The following is a 17976-nucleotide window of genomic DNA, read 5'->3' on the forward strand; positions in this document are numbered from 1 at the left end:
GATGCGTCAGCCAAGACTAACTATTCAGGGCTGTAATATTAAAACGAACAAAGAACGTTAAAATGTTCTGAGTATTTTATATTCAGAGATCCTTGATAATGCAACTTATAGTTGGACCTAAATTTCAAAGTTGAGTATTCAAAATCTGAGTAAGGTTTGCCACATTTGAACTGTAAGTGCGTCACGAGTGAGAATCATCAAAGCATGAGAAGATATTAAAATTTACGTAACATTTCAGTATTCTTTATTTATTTTAATGCTGCAGTAATTGGGCAGCTCTGACTGACGCACCTGATGAGAAATTTGTAAGCCAAGGGGTAGAAATAAACAATTGAAATGTTATGTCAATTTGGTATTATGTAGTCGTTCACCAATTATAAGTAAACCTGAACTCCAAATTGAAGAGTATTAACGATTCGAGTACAATTGATCATAACTGAAGTACGAGTGCGTCATGAGTCAAACTCATCAAAATAGTGCAGGGGGTTAAGAGTTGACTCTAGGGTCCTAGAACTCCGAGTTTTATTTTTGGAGATTTTTAAGACTTCTGGCGAAAAATTGATAACTTACGGTGGTCGTTATTTATATTAAAGTGTATTATTCAGGAGAAACAAGTATAATCGAAATTCAATTTCAAGAAATGTGAAAAATGCAATTTCTCTTTGCCAGAACCACGAAACCAAGAAACAATATTTTGTCATGATGTTCTGTGCATAACATTCTTCATACATTAACCCAGTACGGAACCTAATTTTGAACAAATGGAACGTGAAAAATGTCTCCTATAAAAACTTGCATGTTTCCTTCTCATGAAATTTTAAGAGAAAATTTCAAAATTGGACTCCATACTAGATTAGCTTTGGACTCCATACAAAGAATATTTTGGAAAAGTCATGATTTTGCAAAAGTCGTCAAATTCATGACGAAATATTGCTTTCTGGTTTTAGGATCCTGGTAAAGAAAAATCACATTTTGTACATTTTTGGAAATCGACTATCTACTGTCCTTGTCTCTACTGACCGAAACAACATAAGATCAAGAACCGGAGCGTATCAATTTTCTGCCAGGGATTGTAAAAATCCCTAAAAATAATACTGGAGTATTCGGTCCCCACACTTGACTCAACATATTCACAGGAAACGAAAATTCTTGTTCTTTTTTTAGTATAAACGTTGTCCTTGGAGAACAAGAATTGAGGAAATTGGGTACTCGGAATATGGGGAATAATCTTATTACACATTCCAATCAGGAAACGAAAACTCTCGTTTTGGGACACGTGTGCGTTCTCCTGATAAAATTTTAGACAACAAATTTTCATACTGGACAATACTAATACTACTTATGTATTTCTGAAAATTTCAATAACCTGTTTTGATTACAAACATAATTACTAAAAATTTAATACATATATGTTAAAATATCTTTACATCACTAAAATATAAAATATAATGAAATTCTCAAATTTCGAAAGTTTGTGAATAATAATCTGATACGAATGTATTGAATGAAACTTGCTATTTTTTGTACGTTACTTTATCACAAAAAATGTATGGAACTTGATTGCATTCATATGTAATTTTACATATGGGTTATTTATTTTGGTAGGTGGGGAAAGTATACATTTTTTAATTTGGATTTTTGGAAATATGCAAACATTAATATTCTGTAATGACACAAAAAGTAAGAAATGTAGAAATGTGCAAATTTGTCAATTTAAAGTTTTGGAAATTTGGGAACTGCAAAAGTGAAAAGTTGGACTTTTGAAAATTTATAAATGCAGCATGCTGGATATGTTGAAATGCAGAAATAAATTTTGATTTCTGGAAATGTGATAAATTTGTAATTGAAGAATTTAGAAATTTAGTAAGTTAGTTTAAATAAAAAATCCCATAATTTGAGAAGTTAGGAGTTTAGAGTATAGAAATTTGAGCTCTCACGAATTTCGATATTTGGAAAGCTAGAAGGTTGGGAGATAATTTGAAATTTTAAGAATATTGTAATTGGGGTAGTTGGAAATTTGAAAATTCGCAGATTCAAAGATTTGGGAATTTAGAAATTTGGAAATTTGGCATTGTGGGAATGCGGAAATTTGAAAGTTTAGAAGTTTGGAGGCTTGGAAATTTGAAAAGTTGGAAACTTGAGAATTTGGTAATTTGAGAATTTGGAAACTTGAGAATTTGGAAATTTGAGAATTTGGTAATTTGAGAATTTGGAAATTTGAGAATTTGAAAACTTCAGAACTTGGAAACTTGAGAATTTAGAAATTTGGAAATTTGGTAATTTGAAAATTGAAAAGTTTGGAAACTTAGAAATTTGGTAGTTTGAAAACTTGGAAATTTAAAAATATAGGATTTTAAAACTTTGAAATTTTGAAACTTGAAGAATTTAAGTGTTTGCATATATGAAAACACAAAAATTTGAAAAATTGAAAGTATAACCATTCAAAAATTCGAAAATTTGAGAACAGTAAAATTTAGAAATCCAAAAGTTTAAATATTTGAAACTACAAAAATTAAATAACTTGGAAACATAAAGTTGTGTAAATTCCAAAATTCTAAAATTCGACAATTTTTAAACTCATAACTGCAAATATCTAAATTTCTAATATAAGACGTACGATATGTCCTACATCCTGCCTCCCTCGCGCTATACAAAGAGTAGCAGTCCATATTTTTAGTTTTTCTGGAAAGTTCTGACCCAGGTCCCTAGCTAGTTACGCCAATGGTGTCGAGGGGAAATTTTTATCGTTAAATGAAATCGGTGTGCTGTTCTTCTTGATTGTCTTGGGTTTATAGCCAAAGAGAAAAGAGGGGTGGGTTTTGATATACCGAGCTGTACTGTTCTTTTTATTGCGATGCTTTCGCATGCAAATATTGATGGTTTGTTGTTGCACAGAGGGTGAAGCACTAGGGTGCGTTTGTTGGACGGGGTTGAATTTAATTATTGTCGTATTGTTGACGTTGTTACTGTTATACTGGGTTGTTTATGCACGAACTTGTACACTCTGTGCATTGTCCTACATGCATTAATATTTTCGATTGTACAATATTGGGTTACAATAATATTTTGAAATATTATAATATTTTTTAATACATTCGAGTATAGTAATTTGTAATATATGTAAGTGTAACATAATAGTTAGTAATATATTCACGTATAATACAGTAATTTGTAATAGGAGTATGTATTGAGTTGTCCGGAAAGTTCGTGCCGATTTTCAGTAGGCGGCATGAAATTTTATTTAGAATAATTTTTTACCAAAACGCCTGAGACGTTTTGGAAGGACTTTTCAAGTTGCATAAAAGATGGAGAAAGGTTATAGAACAGAATGGCACCTATATAATTTAATAAATGTACCAAATTTGAATGAGCTGCGTTTCAATTCCCCTCAAAATCGACACGAACTTTCCGGACAACTCAATATATTAATTTATAATATATTCTAGTAGAATATAATAACTTGTAATATTTTTAAGGAAAATATAATTATGTGCAATAGATTCAAGGATAATATACCAATCTGTAATATACTCAAGTACAATATAGCAAATTGTTACAATATTTAAGTATAACAATAACTTACAACATATTGAAGGATAATATAATATTATAATATTAAAAGTTAGTATTTACAATAAATTCAATTATAACATCGTAATTTTTAATATATTCAAGTATGATATAATAATTTGTTATAACTTTGAAGTATATCATAATAATTTGTAATTTATTCAAGCATAATAATAAATCCTGTAATGTATTTCAGTATAATATATTTTTTTCATAATAAATATTGTAGTTCACTGTCTCATAAAAGTTAATGATGATAAATGTCAATGTAAATCATGTGAAAAATGTTTTTTAAATTAAAATGATATTTATTTTCATTTTTAATGCTGCACATGTCGACTGCGGTAATCAAAATGGCGACGTGACGCAAGACACGTTATAAATGTAATTACTGAAAATTCAATTGTTCCACTTCATAAATTACGCTTTACATTTGCGACCTCGCTTAAATAATTTTAACATTTTATCATTTTTTATTAGTATCAATTTAGAGAATCTCGAAATGCATATTTATATAAAAATACATACTTTCACATATTTATATATTTTTCTACAAAAATACATACTTCATTCATACTGTAGCATGTAGAAATAATATAAGTTGTAGCATGTACAAATAATATAAGAAAGTATTGAGAAAGTACACGCGACCGACACGACACGACGTACGAAGCGAAACGCAGGCCATACCATAAAACCCTTGCGCTCGGAGTTAGGCTACGCTGATTGGGCGGGCCTAGCCTACAGTTTTCATATAAAAGACCAGCATTTTCCACAAAAAGTGAGAAATACCCAGCCTTCCTAAGAGAGAAGACGACACCACGAGCTGCTCGGCACTCTCTTAGTTTTGGCATTTTCCTAAAACCAAACAAGCGAGGAAGACGTAATACACGGCACCTCAAGCTTTCCTTGTTTCCGCTAAAAAGAAGACGTCACCCACGGTGTACGGCACTTTGCAGAGAATATCTTTTCCTTATTTTTAAAAAACTTCCTTCGCCACCTCAATAGATTCCGAAAAACTTGGTTTGTGCCGCGAATACTTAACGCGACGAATCCATCCTGCACGTGGAAACACGCGCACTTATTTCTTGTACACTGTCCAAATACGAAATAAACACCTTACTTTAATCTTACTCTACAATACTTAATATATGTTTAACTTAATAATACATACTTAAGTATGAATTTATACAAAATTATTTATATTATATATTAAGTATGAATTTAAAAATTATTTGTATAGAATTACATACTTAAGTATGTATGCAAATCAAAATACACACTTAGTTAATTAAAAGTAGAAACTTCAATTAAAAATTTTAAGTATGTACTTGATTAAAAATACTTAAGTATGTACACTTAATAAAGATACTTAAACATGTACAATATTCAAAATGAAAATAAATATCATTTTATTTTAACAAACATTTTTTACATAATTTACATTGTCATTTATCATCATTAACTTTTATAAGACAGTGAACTACAATATTTATTATAAAAATACATATTTCTACAATTTTTTTTTCCTGCAAAAATACATGCTTCCACACATTTATATATTTTCCTTTAAGTACGTGTTTCACAAAAATACATACTACTATATTTGTAAATTTTTTGATAAAATTAGAATATCATACAACGAAGAAGGAAGAAGAGCAACGAGATCGATCCCTCATTAAATCCGGCCATTTTATATTTGTCATTAAGTTCCATAAAAAGCGGTACGCAACGTTTTTACTCGAATTTTTGCAAAGCTTTCCTCGGCGTGCTCAGTGAGTTTAACATTGTGCAGTTTTTTGCTATGCCTTTAACGATGTACCACACAAGTTTTTACCGCACGAACGAAAAGAAAAGAAAAATATAGCAGCGCGCTGTCAAAAACTAGCAGACAACAAAGTAAAATTGCGATGGCGTTGTGAAAATGGGTCAACCGTGCAAGCGTATAATATTTACGGTCCGACATTTTCCGAAAGGGGAAGAAAATTACGTAACAAACGCAATTGTAACATAAGTACAATAAAACCGGTACGCCGGGAATAAAATAAATGTAATATTGCAATTACAAATGAAACTGCTATACCGTTACTGGAATTACACAAATAATTCTATCTTTTGTTCGCACTAATTTACTTTTCCTTTCGCGTTCAATGTAATTCGATGTAGCAATTTACTGTATTCCAGTCAATTAAGCCTTTGAGAGCGAATTTTCATTGAAATTAAAATGCGTAGTAATTACGCGCAAAGCTAACTATAAAACACGTACAGATTACAAAGTTTATTTCTGCAGGAGTATTACAAACGAAGGAAAATTCAGAAATATTCGATTCAACGCGGAGCCAGTTAATGATTAAATAGAGGAGATAATTTAATTAGAATGAAATAAAGTGCGATACTCGTCGTACGTGGAAATTGCAGATAAGCTTGCAGAATTTTTAAATATTCATTATGAGTCGGTTAATATTAATATAAACACGCATCTTTAATAAATACTATCTTTCTTCGAATGATTTATATCTGTCACTATTTTAATTCGCACATTTTGCATGCTTTATGCACTCCGAGGAATTTATTTTCATTTTTTATTAGAACTATAAACCAAAACCTGCTGAAATATTCATTGCTACAAAAAATTATTGCGAATATTTCCTTTTAATGGCATATTAAAATACCTGTAATTTTTTTTATTTCTTTTTATGGGAAATGTAAATCATTACAATAATATTTACACAGAAACCAGTTAATATATTTCAAAAAAATTGATTAAAAAGTGATAATTGACGAATATTAATTTTTAATTGTGGTCCTTAAGAACTATTAAGAAATATTAAAGCATTTGTTAAAAATAATTAATTGCTTAATGACAGTAATTATTATTGATTAAAATTTGATTGCGGTAAACGTAACAGAGTATCCTCTATTTTTTGACAGAACCACATACCCTGTTACGCAGTTCAATTTCGCAGAATATTATACATAAAAAAGTAGTGGTGTATATCGAAAAAAATTTGCAAGTGAAATATTTCAAATCTATAAAAAAACTCGAGCATTTTATGAAAAAATCTGAAATATCTCACGAATTGTTGACTTTTTTTATTCCGTATGTAAATAGTACTTTACGCAGAATTTTTTGGTGAATCGATATACATATGTGAAAAACATGGAGTTATGTATTGAATACAGATATGTTTGAATTTATTTTTTCGTTTTTTCTTTTTTATATACATGTGTTTTGAGTGTAAAATATTTCACAACCTGTTGATTTTTTACACGTTGTACCTTAATACTTTTTTATGTACAATGTTACAAAAGGTTGATTTATGTAACAAGAAATATGAAGAATGAATTTTTTGTGCGTTAAAAAAGAACATGAGAATTTTTAAGACGAAATAAGACAAAATTTGTTTCTGTAGTATTTCTTCCGACAGACAGGGTAGATGTTGTTTGAAATATTTTTTAGAATAAGGGATAATTTGTGAAATAATTGACATCACATTGACATCATATCACTCTTACACAACTCCTACAAATTATCTCTCAATATGGAAGTTACCGTATTAATATTATTATTTTTCACATCATAATTCACATTAAAAAATATTATAATTCTCCGTAAAACACGCGATGCTCATCGCAAAGTTATTGAGATTAACCTTATTCGTACCGTATATTTTTATGTCAAATGACAAACTTAAAAAAATTACGCAAATTTAATACGGATCATCCTAGTATTTTAATTCTACCCAGCTGTTTTTATGGTACGGTTAAATCCGTACTTAACACTAAAACTACCAAAGCTGTCCAACGACCGTTTTACAAACTCCTTATTTTAAGTTATAAAAGTCTCGGTGATTTTCTTGAAATATGCGTTGATACAGATTTAATATGCACATTAATTTCTGTCTTATCGTTTATTTATTTCTCAACTCCATTTTTAATTTTAAAGCACACACGCCAGTACGTTTAGGTTAAAAGTTAAGCAAATTTAATGTATATCATCCTGGTATTTTAATTCCGTAAATCATTTTGAGGAGTTACGTAAATGTAGTGATAATCAAAAAGCTTGTACATCTTGAATAATTGCTGTTTCGAACGTTTCGATTATGATAATCAAGTAGTTAATGGTACTGCAATTAAAATCCATGTCATGCTTCAATTTAGGTTATAAAAATTAAGTACTATTTTAATACAGCTTGTCCTAATATTTTAATTTCGTAAATTATTCTGAGAAGTTACGTAAATCTAATTATAATCAAAAAGCTTTTACATCTTAAATAGTCACTGTTTCTACCGTTTCGACAACGATAATCAAGTAGTTAATGGTATTGCAATTAAAATCCATGTCATGCTTCAATTTAGGTTATAAAAATTAAGTACTGTTTTAATACAGCTTGTCCTAATATTTAATTTCGTAAATTATCTTGATGTGTTTCATATATCTAATGATAAACAAAAAGCTTGTATGGTACCTTGAATAATCGGTGTTTCCACCGTTTCGACTATAATAATTAAGTATCTAATGTCATTACGATTGAAATCCATGTCACGATTCGCTTTGGGTTATAAAAATTAAGCACATTTAATACAGCTTGTCATAGTATTTTAACTCCGTAAATCTTTATGACGGGTTCCATAAGACCAGTGTTAAGTACCCTGTCAGTTATCGCCACGGTATGCCCATTATTTATACCAACAAAGCTTTCCAAAGCGTCAGCAGTTCAAGTTCCAAAAAGACTACTAAGTCTATTAAACAACAAAAGCTTCAAAAACATTGTCTCACGATTAACTGCAACACCAGGCAATTGTAGAGTGCAAAATGAATTATGCTCATTATCCTAACACGGCGTTAAGTCGGTGAAACAGTTTCGCGTCAGCCGGGCTAATTCTAGAAAATTAAGAGCTTCGCTTGGCCAATTTGCCAGACAATTGTTGCCATAATCAACGGTGCTTTTCATCGGGACACGCCTAATTCTCGCGACAGAAATCTGCGAACGAACGTTCGCACGAACGTCAACTTCAGCTGACTTCGTGTAACAAAAAACCGATATACGAACTTCCGGCTGCAAGAAACTTCCTTTACGTTCGGAGGATTTCGACCTTTTGCACCGGAGATTGAAAACGTTTATGTTCCCGATGAAGTAATATCGCTATTTTGCAATACTTTTTGTTTTTAAAAGTCGTGTGATGCTTCCAAAACTTTAGTGGGATATTTCTAGTACTTTAATGGGATATTTTTAGTACTAATGTGTATTCCATATACATGGTTTTAGACATAATTGATTAGTTAGAGAAAGATTAACCCCTTAACCTATAATTTTCTCTACAATTGCATCAATCTGAAATAATTGAACCCTTAACTTACGAGTTTGTGAGCATGTGCGTCAGAAATTTAATTAGATCGTTTATTTTGAAAGTGGTGTAAGTCCATTTTCATTTATTTTGAGAAAATTAAAGGTTAGCATGTATAACAATGAAAAAATATCAAGACTGGCAATTCAGCAATTTTTTTACTGATTGATCAATATGTAATTTCATTATATAAATTTGTATGAGGTGATTTAACTAGAATAATGTATATTCATGCAAATGGACTTGCACCACTTTCAGAATAAACGGTTCATTTATTGTTGTAATGTTGAGACGGACAAAGGATGTTCAACTGTTAGGGATATTTTAAATATGGCGATCACTGGTGACCGGGTTGGAATTAAAATTAAACGTAAAACTCAATCGTGGTGAAAATTTAAGTCAGATTTGTTGTATTTCAACAATTAGACTTAAATTAAGTCTAAGACTTAAAATATTAGAACTAATATAGTCTAATATAGAAATATTAGACTTTGAAATATTAGTACTTTGTATTTAGCGATCTTTAATTGTACAAATTCTAACTGGTATTGGAAACTCAGTTGCAAGGCAAATACGATTTATTTTTGTTATATATGAATTGTAGTGTGCGTCACGAGGGACGATGTTATGAATCAAGGGGTTAAATGAAGATTTATATCATTGTGTTTCATCATATGTGTATTATGTCATTTTCACATGATAATATCGAATATAATACAATAATATAACATATAATATAACAATAATACACCATATGACGTAATAATAAATTAATAGAACGTATGTATATAACAATATACAACGTTTTCATATAACAGTCATTCTTATATTTTTCTTGTTTTATTTCATTAAATTATATGTATAAAAATTATGAGTTACCTTAGGAAATTATATGTTTATACTTTAGTACTGAGTTACTTTCATTAAAACTTTCGCCTATGCAATAAATAAATAATTTTTGTTATAAGAATGTTTATTGTGCATTGTAGCGTACGCTGTTATATCGAGATTCGATATTTGCGAATATTTGAAGCTATCTTCATGATTGCAGGGTTGCAATGTATAGTTTTTAATAAAATCGAAACCTCTGAATGCATAACATAACCACTAGCTTTATTTGCACTATTCTGATATTGGTTAATATACATATAAATTATTTGTTATTTTTTATTTATTGAATAAAATTTATTTAATAAATTTTTAAAAGAAAATTTGGATATTATATATATATAGATTTGTGAAATTGCGGAAATTTATAGATTTATGAAATTTAATATTGAAATCCTAAATTTACAAATTGATAAACCGATAATTTTAGAAATTTGAAAATTTGAAAATCTAGAAATATGAAAATTAAAAAATTTTGGCACGTAAAAACGTAAAAACGTAGAAACGTAGAAACGTAGAAACGTAGAAACGCAGAAACGTAGAAACGCAGAAGCGTAGAACCGTAGAACCGTAGAACCGTAGAAACGTAGAAACGTAGAAACGTAGAAACGTAGAAACGCAGAAACGTAGAAATAAGACATAATAGCGTAAAAACGCAAAAGCGTAAAAGCGTAAAAGCGTAAAAGCGTAAAAGCGTAAAAGCGTAAAAGCGTAAAAACGTAAAAGCGTAAAAGCGTAAAAGCGTAAAAGCGTAAAAGCGTAAAAGCGTAAAAGCGTAAAAGCGTAAAAGCGTAAAAGCGTAAAAGCGTAAAAGCGTAAAAGCGTAAAAGCGTAATAGCGTAGAAACGTAGAAACGTAGAAACGTAGAAACGTAGAAACGTAGAAACGTAGAAACGTAGAAACGTAGAAACGTAGAAACGTAGAAACGTAGAAACGCAGAAACGTAGAAACAAGACATAATAGCGTAAAAACGCAAAAGCGTAGAAACGTAAAAGCGTAGAAACGTAAGAGCGTAAAAACGTAAAAGCGTAAAAGCGTAAAAGCGTAACAGCGTAACAGCGTAAAAACGTAAGAATGTATTAACGTAGAAACGTAAAAACATAGAAACGTAGAAATGTAAATACATAGAAACCTAGAAGCATAGAGACAAAGAGGCGTAGAAATGTCGAAACGTAAAAACGTAAAAACGTAAAGTAGTAAGGACGTAAAGACGTCAAAACGTACCAACGCATAAACATAGAAACAATAATTTAAAAATCTAAAAACTTAGAAATATAGATTTTGATGCAATTTTAAAAATAATATTCAGCACGTAATTGCACGAAATGCTGAAACTGGGTGAGCTAAAATTAGTACAGTTCCCCGTATACCCTTCCCATGATTAAAAGTTGGTGTTCAATTAAAAATAAAGATGCACCAAACGAACCAATTAGGTATAATAGCTTGAAGATATTATTCGTGTTGTATGATTATATGATTCTTGATGAACAATTTGAAGGAGATTCTCATTGATATCCTCGAAATCCCGTTCAATTGGAGTTCGCAGTTTGAAGTATGCCGGAAGTACCGGTACATTGATCCGAGTTTGGCAAATGAGGAGCATCAAGTGGCCATGGAATTCTTTTCTAGGTCGAAAGCGAACGAATCGAAACGGCTACGTCAATGAAAAGATAGAATATACAGGGGCATCTGGAAAAGAGATGCTCGAAAATGCACTCGAAACTGGTTGTGCACAATATTTGTGCCGGGCCACGTGTACCTGAAAAACAATATTTAAATTTCTCCCTTTGACCCAACGAATCGTGAAAACGCTCGATTAACTGGTTCAATTTATTGTAGGCCGGTTGCAGACGAATTCAAATAAATTCATGAATGCAATGGCATAAATTTCCCTAAAAATATCCAGGTTATTCTTCGATCGTTATAAATAATATACTTCGCCGACTCTCGAACCTAGCTGATCGATCATGATAAAATATCGTCGAAGTAATTAATAAAGATCGGTATTACGGATACCGGTAGGCGTGGCCGATACTTTCGATGCAATCAATACGGTTTTTTCTTACTAATTTTGACTTTTTTTCACGATTACCGAGCAATTTAAGTTGTCGAATAATTAAAAAGGTTGATGTATAATAAGTATCGTTTAAAATGTGATTGGAAATAGCTGGTCAAAGGAGTGCAGAGGAAATTTAGTTCTTGATAGCTTGGGAAGATGGTTTGCTGATCTTTGATGAAAGAAAATCTTGGTATATTATTTTCTATTATCAGATACTTTTAAAAGGACTGACTTTACTTGTGTATGAGTATTTCGTTAATTTGCAGTTTTACTGTTTTAATGTTTTAGAATAGTAGGACATTTTAGGACTTTATCCTTGCACTATTTTTATAATTTTACTAGTATGTAATTTTATTGTCTGACAATGATTCATTCTAACGATTTTACTACAGTAATTTCACTGCACGTAGTAGAGTGGAATAATCGAATATTGGAATATTAATAAAATAGTAGAATAGTGGTATAGTGAAATAGTAAAACGTGGCACAATAATAGAAAAATACAAGATCAATATAATAATGAAATCATGAAATAGTAAAATGATAGAATTGTAAAATTCTAAAATAGTAGCACTATAAAATAGAAATGCAGTAAAACAACAGAATGGTGATGTGGTTAACAAAGCAAAGTTAATAATAAAATGATGGAACGGCGAAATAACAGAATAATAATATACTAGAACAGTAGAATTATCAAGTAGTAGAACTGCAAAATAGTAGAAAAGATAACAGTAAAATAGCAAAATAATAGAACAGTAGAAGTGTAGAATAATGAACTAGCAGAAGAGTAAAATAGTAGAGTCATAAAATAATGAAATCGTATGATGGGCGACAGTAGTAGAACAGTACATAAATAACATATTAAAACAGAACAATAGAAAAATAATACAGTAAAAATATAATAAAATAATAGAATATTAATGTAGTGAAGTAGCAGAATTGAATAGTGGTATAATAGTATAATAGTAGTACAGTGGAATCTTAGAGAAGAATGGAAAAGTGGAATGATAGCATAGTATATAGCACAAGGGTAGAACGCTAGAATGGTAGAATGGTAGAATGGTAGAATGGTAGAATAGTGGTTATCACAATACCAGAATAGTGAAGCAGTAAAATATTAAAATAGTGAAATAGTGAGATAGTGAAATAGCGAAATAGTGAAACAGTGAAATAGCGAAATAGCGAAATAGTGGAATAGCGAAATAGTGAAATAGCGAAACAGTGAAATAGTGAAATACCAAAATAGTGGAATAGTGGAATAGCGAAATAGTAAACTTGTGAAATAGTAAACTAGTGAAATAGTAAACTAGTAAAGCAGTAAAACAGTAAAACAGTAAAATAGTAAAGTAATAGAACAGTGAAATAATAAAATAGTAAAATACGGAAATAATTCAATACTAAAATAATAAATTTGTAAAACAGTAAAATTCTAAAATTCAAGTATCCCATCCGTCCTTTCAAAAATAAATGCAACCATATACACTGATTAATACTACTCTCCTAACCAGAATATTTACTGACTTCCTAATTGGAAATTAAAACAATAAATTCCCAAATGAATACAGTCTTCAATAACTCACATTATTCATTCAAACACGCGTGACAAACAAAACAATTAAATCATGTACCTTGTAACATTTCTGTTTTTAATTAGCAGATATTGTTTCTCCGACATTTTTTCATCCGACTTGTTCGTAAAACAAAGCACTGCAAATACGATGTTGCAGACGATACTCGTTCCAAAGGCAAAAAATTGCAGCAGAACACAACGGCAAAATCATTGCAGAAAATTCAACGTTTCACGCAAAATACCAGCATTATTTCTGTTTGGATAAAAGCGAGATTAAGTTCGTGTTTTAATTATTCAAGCCTGTTGAAGGTTTTGCGTATGACTTCAGTAGAATGAGTCATTCTATGTCAGACCGTCTCTTATGTGGAAGTAGTAAAGTCTATATTAGTTTCGCAACGCAATGTTTGCGTCACGCAACGTTGCACATGTGCTACAACTTTACAGCTTTCATTTCAGAAACGACCACTGTGTTTTCGAATATATTGTGGGGAGGGATCTGCTGTAATTGCTTGCTTCTTTATTCAACAATCAATATGTTCTACATTCGAGAAATATCAGCTCTACGTACGAATAGTTTGCATTTTCCGCCGAAGTCACCATTCATTTTTAATAAAACCGTTCTGTAGAATTCGTTGCTATTTGCAGTATATGTATTCAATACAGAGTTCTATAGTCCTAGTTCTATTTTTCAGCATAAAAATTTCGGTCATATAAAATTTTAAAATGGTTTCTGATACGAAAAAAATATATCAGCACTTTGTGAATTATGTACGCAAGTGATGACGAACACTCAGGAACGATTGTTTCAATCTTTCAAAGTTATTTAAACATCGTTTTGACTTTTAAATGAAGTACCATTTTTATAACGTGATAGAAAAAAGAAACAGTAAGCTCAGATCAATATTTTCAAACAATTTTTTTAATTTTAAGGCACACTAATTTTACTTGCATTATTTATAGAATGTATTCGAATATAGAAACAAGAAGATGTGAGTATCATTGAAATATGAAAATAAAAATAAAAATATATGATACTAAAACTAATAGTAGACTTTTATCAAAATATAATAAGAAATGTGGTAGTTAGTGGTTTATTACTATTCTTTCCTTGCTTTACTTTAGTTTGTAATTTTTTTTATTCTGTCATTTTGAATCATATATCGTTTCATCTCCTAGCTTACGAAAGTGTATATGATAGAGAAGACTATTACTCACTTTCCTCACTATTGACTTTAAAATGCTAAGAACTACTCAAAATCTTCCATTCTTTCTTATCCTCCATTTCTCACTGACATTTCTTTATGAACTTTCTAAATGAACTGGGATTTGATTGCCAAATACGCTGCTCGTACTTTACGAGAAAAATGATAGAATCTTCTACGCAATCTCTGAAATGAATAATAATTTTATACAGGTTTTATAACGTATAAAATGATAAGATGTTTTAAGGAAATTCACTACCTTGACAGTTGAAAAAATTTAAGTACTTTTCTTCTTTTTGAGATTTTAAGTATGTAAAAGAATTTTTAAAGAATTTAGTAGTTTGAACATTTAGAAATTTGGAAATTTGGAAATTTGGAAATTCGGAAATTCGGAAATTCGGAAATTCGGAAATTCAGAAATTCCGAAATTTGGAAATTTAGAAATTCAGAGATTCGCAATTATCAAAATCTTCAATTTAAAAGTTAACAAGCTATAAATATTAGAAAATTACAAATTTAATAATTCACAAATTTAGAAAATGGAAATTTACAAATTTACAAATGCAGAAATTTACAAATACAGAAATCTCGAACGTTTAAGTTCAGAAAATTAAAAATTTCCTAATTTTTAAAATTTAGCAATTCATGAATTGGAGATCATACATTTCCGAACTGACTAATTTTATAAATTTCAAACTGAAAAACTTATCAGTTCTCATCCCTATTTTACATATTATACGATCTCCTTCCAATATCAATTATGAAATTTCTTAAATACATTCAACATTAAATACATTTTGCTAAAAAGTTCCTCTTTAAACTGTCATAATAACTAACATATCTAAAAAGTCCTGTGGCACACTGCAGATTCTAGAGTTTTATTTATAAACTGAAAGGAATTTTCAATTTAGGGCGTCCCAGTTTTCGCCAACAATGTCGGTCAGCAATCAATATTGTATCAAATGATGTTTCAAAACTAGCGAATAATTTTGCAGGTTTATTACATTTTTAGTTTATAAAATCTGGGTTACAAAAAGGAAAGAACATTCTTGTTTCATAAAAAGGAACTGAAAATTTTACTTTTGTTAGATGAAAATCAAAATCCTATGTTTTATCTATTTTTGAGCAAAAATGAATAGAAATGATTTGTACATTGGAATAGAAATGGCAGAATATCTTTAAGGAAAATTTAAATAATCACTGCAGGTAATTTCTATACATATTTTATTTATTTTAGTGTACGAAGAATTGTATTCATAAGAGCACTAGTTTCAATATTTTCAATTCTTTCTACAAATTATCTCTCAATATGGAATTTACCATATTAATATTATTACTTCTCACATCATAATTCACATTAAAAAATATTATAATTCTCCGTAAAACACGCGATGCTCATCGCAAAGTTATTGAGATTAACTTTATTCGTACCGTATATTTTTATGTCAAATGACAAACTTAAAAAAATTACGCAAATTTAATACGGATCATCCTAGTATTTTAATTCCGCCCAGCTGTTTTTGCAGTACGGTTAAATCCGTACTTAACACTAAAACTACCAAAGCTATCCAACGACCGTTTTACAAACTCCTTATTTTAAGTTATAAAAATCTCGGTGGTTTTCTTGAAATATGCGTTGATACAGATTTAATATGCACATTAATTTCTATCTTATCGTTCATTTATATCTCAACTTCATTTTTAATTTTAAAGCACACACGCCGGTACGTTTAGGTTAAAAATTAAGCAAATTTAATGTATATCATCCTGGTATTTTAATTCCGTAAATCATTTTGAGGAGTTACGTAAATGTAGTGATAATCAAAAAGCTTATACATCTTGAATAATTGCTGTTTCGAACGTTTCGATTATGATAATTAAGTAGTTAATTTTATTGCAATTAAAATCCATGTCATGCTTCAATTTGGGTTATAAAAAATTAAGTACTGTTTTAATACAGCTTGTCCTAATATTTTAATTTCGTAAATCATTCTGAGAAGTTACGTAAATTTAATTATAATCAAAAAGCTTTTACATCTTGAATAATCGCTGTTTCCGCCGTTTCGACAACGATAATCAAGTAGTTAATGGTATTGCAATTAAAATCCTCGCCACGATTCATCGATTAACGAAACGTTTCCTGTTTTATTTCACTTCGTTTTCCGTTTCAGGTTTTTCTCTTGGATGGACGGCCGAAGGCGATCACAACAAGAAAGTTTGCCACGCGGAAACTCGTTGCGGATTGTACATAGTTTTGAACCAATCGAACCCAGCCTGTTTACCGGAATTCGACGTGTTAATTTACGAACTTTTGTTCGAACGAGCAGACGAAGAATGCCCTTGCGCCTCGCCCCGAGCTCTAGATATTGATCCTTGTAACTCGTGCTCATCACCAAAACCATCAATATTTTATTTGCGGCTGGTGAACGAACGTTCTTGCCATTTCTGTTCTACTTCGTAGCGTGACTACAGACGCTTCAAGAATACTATGTATTTTTGCGTAACATTTTTACTTAACCGTAATTCTATGTGTTTGCAACCATGAATGATGAGGCGTGGAAGTAAACTTCATAGGAAACACGTGGTACAACTATGACAGACTTTTGGAACAAGTGAAAATTAGTTCTGAATGCTATTTTTTAATTATTGTCAAATACTGTTACGTTCTATTTCTTCAAATTCTACAATTTTAAATTACAACAAAGAATAGTAACATATCATTTATGAATTTCAAAAGATTGTCAAAGGACACCAAAATTATTACTGTACATATTTATATTAAAACTGTTACAAGTTTTTCGAAAACTGTTATGCACAAGTTTATCAAAAACTTAAACAACACTTAAAACTTGTGCAGTTTATTAAAACTGTCAAAGCTTATCAAAAACTATTAACCATAATGTTATGAAAAACGTAAACTTACCAAAAACTGTTAAACTTAAGCTCATTAAATATAAGCTTATTAAGACCTGCTAATAAACTTATTTAAAACTATTATACATAAGTTCCCTGCAAAAGTATCTAAATGTAACCAAAATGCAGAGGACAGAATTAACATTTCAACAGTTAATTCGACAAGTACATAATTTGTGACAGCGTGTTACGAAAGTAAAATTGTCAAGAAACTATTTAAAAAAGTTGTTCGATCTGATGATTGTAAGTTCGTTTGAAAATTGTTCAGTGTCACCTGCAACCCTGATAAAAACTTGGCCCCCTCTGTAACGGGATTTGAGCAAGCGAGTTCAACGTAGAAGCATGGAGCAATTCGAGGCTTGAATTTAACGACGAAGCAGTCGACCGTATAATTAACAAAGAATTTAGTTCAAAGAGGAAAATGTA

This window comes from Megachile rotundata, chromosome 5 (assembly GCF_050947335.1).
Source record: "Megachile rotundata isolate GNS110a chromosome 5, iyMegRotu1, whole genome shotgun sequence".
In the NCBI taxonomy this organism is placed as follows: Eukaryota; Metazoa; Arthropoda; class Insecta; order Hymenoptera; family Megachilidae; genus Megachile; species Megachile rotundata.